Raw genomic sequence first — 4,419 nt, 5'->3', positions numbered from 1 at the left:
TACACAGCACACACCTCAGACATGCATTGCACGCATATATACACACACACAACACACGCATACAGATACTCTGCACACCACACACATGCATCAACCCATACACACTACGGAGATGCATCACACATGCACACACGTGCATACACACCACATACATCATACATGCACCTATTCTCCATACCACACACATACATGTACACACATACAACACATGCACACACCAGACACCACAATCACACCTGTATACACACATGCACCACACACCACACATGCATAAACCCATACAGCACACACCAGACATGCATCGCATGCATATATGCACACAAACGCATGCACACCAAACACCACACACATGCATAAACCCGTACACATACAGCACACACTACAGAGATGCATCACACACATGCACACACGTGCATACACTCTATACACCACACATGCATCCTACATGCACACCCCACACACATCACATGTATACACACATGCAACACACTACACACATGCATAAACCCATACACATACAGCACACACCACAGACATGCATCACATGCATATATGCACACACATGCATACACACAGATGCTCTGCACACCACACATACATGCACACCCAAATACCACACTCTCCACACACCACACACATGCATAAACCCATACACATACAGCACACACCACAGAGATGCATCACATACATATGCACACACGTGCATACACTCTACACACCACACATGCATCATACATGCACACCCATACAAATTCTCCACACACACACCACACACATGCATCACACGCACACACCAGACACCACACACATCACACATGTATACGCACATGCAACACACTTCACACACCACACACATGCATAAACCCATACACATACAGCACACACTACAGAGATGCATCACACACAAACACGTGCATACTCACCACACATACATCATACATGTACACTCATACAACAGGTTCTCCACACAATGCATCACACATGCACACACACGTTCTCCACATACCACACACATACATGTACACACAACACATACTCCACACACCTGACACCACAATCACACATGTATACACATGCAACACACTTCACACACATCACACACGCATAAACCCATACATACAGCACACTTCAGACATGCATCGCACGCATATATGCACACACAACACATGCATACACACAGATATTCTGCACACCACACATACATGCACACCCAAACACACATTCTCCACACATCACACATACATGCACACCCAAACAACACACATTCTCCACACATCACACATACATATGCATACACACACATCCAATGCGGCTTCTGGGAGGAAGAAGTGATGATATCCAGAAAGCCACCTGGCATGGCCCCAACTCCATCCCCGAGGCTCCGGGAAGGATGTAAAACTTCAGCAAGCAATGTTTGTGCAACCCCCATACTTACCCCTCTTATTTCTATGTCTCTCAACACAGCTTATTCTGAGGCAAAGGGATACTATCAATCAGTGACTTACGTTTTAGTGAGAATTTTAGCACTAAGATTTTAAGCACGACTTTCCACTGCCCTCTTCTAATACAGCGAGTTTTTTGTAATGTGGCTTCATCATGTAATGGGGAATTTATAGCTCATGTAACTTCACTTTCCATATAGTTTAAAAATCAACATAACGCTGTAAGTGTAAGATAAAGGGGAAATAAAATGAAGGAAATTTATAATATATAACATGCACTTTAGTATGACAGTGATCACTGACAACTGCCTAGAAGGTTGGTTACGGTTGCCTAATGCCTGCTAATGAAGATAAAAAAGAAGTAAAGCAATTGTCAACAGAACAGTCTCAATGCTTTTTACTTCCAGTTCCTATTTTGAAGGAGTGACTAAGACATCCTGAGCAGGGTTTTGGAAGGTGTAGTGATCTTTGTGCAATGTGGAAAACCTTGGTATAAAGTCCCTGTGAAATTAAATAATTCAGACCTAAAGCTGTTGAAAGCTGAGATCATTTTGCACCTTGAGAGGAACGTGGCTGTGTGGCCTGAGTCACATGGTGTGAAGCTGCAACTTCTTTGATTCTAGGTCAAATCTCTTCCTCATTCTTGTCCTGTAAATGATTAGGAAGGACTGAATGGCCCCAGAGGTGAGATCCCTCCAGAGGATGACCCCTCCTTGTGGAAAGTTAAAGTGAGTTTCCTTGGAATGTAGCAAGCTGTGAGCAATCAAGTGAAATAGATTTAACTTGTGACCTCCTTGGAAAAGGCCGCAGCCCTTTTTATACTTCTGTCTCTACTTATAAAATGAAACTTTAACTTCTCACTTTAAAAGCAGAGCCCATTCGTCTAGAGTCTAGGTTTCCCAGGTGACGACCCTCAAACTTTGCACTCACAAAAACTCTATACTGAATCACCTTTTCCAAATTTCATGATTGAAGATTGACATTTTGCTAACCACAAAGGGATGTGAAGTGGGCCTCCAGCGATCCCTGTTACATCACCAACAGCCAGAGCCATGCTGCCAGCACACACGATGTGGGTTCACCTGGCCTCGCTGGAGTCAACAGGGACCTCTGGGAAGGACCTTCTTGGGTCCGAACCTCCCAGCTTGTTGAAGTTCGGACTTTTATTTGAGCCACACAAATTGCTAACTCGATAGGGTTGGAAGACCTACTGCAAGTTTGGAGTTTTGTTTGTTATTCTTTAGGGATTCTGCTGACCCGATTCAAGACTTTGATTTTTTTTTTTTTTTTTTCAGAGGTTAAGGTTCTGTTTTGAATTACTCATTAGAGTTTCTAGAACTTTTTCTCCCATTTGAAATTTTGGTCAGGGAGAAAACAGTTTCTCTTTGAAAAGAGAAATTGAAGCTTTGTGGATTGAGCAAAATGTGTAATGTTCAAAACTGGCCAGATTCTGAAGGCCAATTCAATAAACAAATAAACATCTAAACTTTCTTCTTGAGTGACCAGAATTATAAAAGGTCCTCTAGGAGGACGAGGTAAGTCCCAGAAGGGAAGGACAGTGTTCCTCCGAACTGAAAAAGGCCCCAAATGATAGTCACGTGTGCCGCGTTAATAAACAATGAAGAGGCTTTTATGAGAAAGGCTGCATTACAGGCTCCTATGGCCTCAGACAGACTCGCTGTAGCTGCAGAGGGAATGTCATGTCCCGAACCCAGATGGATCAGATAATGACCTTAAATACTGATATGAAAACCCAATAACCAAACTTTCAGATCCAACACCCTCTCCACACAGTTGGTTAAGCAACTGGTATGGGTCTTGGGGAACTTGGCGGAAGAAGCTATTAATCAGTCATTGGCTGGATTCTAGCCTGTTTTGTCTTCACTGCACTGGCGTTGGTGTGCAATGGAGTCAATCCACAAATGAAGATGCTAAAATAATCGTCACTCACAGAATCCCATTAACGGACGATGCAGCTGTGTAGCCTGACCCAGGTCACCACGTCACTTCCTTCATGTGGCTCCAGGTTCGACCTATACCCCATCAGTTCTGTATAGCTTGTCTCCCATTGGCCCTAGCCATGGGAGACAACATCCTAGGAATGAACCTTCCTAGATATGTGGGACTAAGCCCCTACACATACAGAGATCCCAAACCATCTGCGTTCAGCTGCTAAGCCTTCTTCAAAAGCTCATGTTGAAAAAGGGGTGATGTGAAATTAAATAATCCAAATTGAAAGCTGTCAGGACTATACCTGATTTTGAGCCTTGAGAGGAGTGTGGCTGTGGGGCCCGTGTCGCATGGCGTGAAGCTGCACCTTCTGCTTCTTTATTCTGGGTCAAATCTCTCCCTCATTCTTGTCCTGTAATGATTAGGAAAGACTGAATAGCACCAGAAGTGAGACCCCCCTCAAGACCATTACCCTTCTTTATGGAATGTTAAAACGATCTTCCTTAAAGTATAGCGAGCTATGACCAATCAAGTCCAATCGCTATAACCTATGTCCTGATCTTGTTGGAAAATGCTGCAACCTGTCAAACCTCTGCCTCTGACTATGTAAATGAGACTTTAACTTTCCATTTTGGGAGTCTGTGTTTCCTATGTGGCTATCCTCAAACTTCGTGTTCAAATAAACATCGTATTTTTGGATTCTCAGTATTTAAGCTTGAGCACTGCAAAGACACATAATCATGTTTATGTGCTGTCAGCATTCTATAGACGTTTAGTGCAATTAAAATTGTGAAAAGGGCCAGGTGCAGTGGCTCATGCCTGTAATCCCAGCACATTGTGAGGCCGAGGTGGGCAGATCATCTGAGGCCAGGAGATAGACACCGGCTTGGCCAACATAGTGAAACCCCATCTTACTAAAAATACAAAAATTAGCTGGCGTGGTGGTACATACCTGTAATCCCAGCTACTAGGGAGGCTGAGGCAGGAGAATTGCTTGAACCTGGGAGGTAGAAGTTGCAGTGAGCCG

The 4,419-nt window shown here is 43.7% G+C and overlaps 1 long non-coding RNA gene across 1 annotated transcript in view; it reads right to left on the bottom strand.

Moving 5' to 3' along the window:
- LOC113224907 overlaps positions 1-4,410 on the bottom strand; it is an 8,419-nt gene extending 4,009 nt beyond the window's left edge. Inside the window, exons 1-2 of the long non-coding RNA XR_003309534.2 lie at positions 4,345-4,410; positions 3,697-3,804 (exon numbers count right to left, since the gene is read on the bottom strand). This is a non-coding gene — a long non-coding RNA (uncharacterized LOC113224907). The remainder of the gene's footprint in view (positions 1-3,696; positions 3,805-4,344) is intronic.
- Between the last annotated feature and the right edge of the window lie 9 nt (positions 4,411-4,419).

Source organism: Piliocolobus tephrosceles, chromosome 15 (assembly GCF_002776525.5).
Source record: "Piliocolobus tephrosceles isolate RC106 chromosome 15, ASM277652v3, whole genome shotgun sequence".
Classification (NCBI taxonomy): domain Eukaryota; kingdom Metazoa; phylum Chordata; class Mammalia; order Primates; family Cercopithecidae; genus Piliocolobus; species Piliocolobus tephrosceles.
This window is presented reverse-complemented; position numbering and strand designations above follow the sequence as displayed.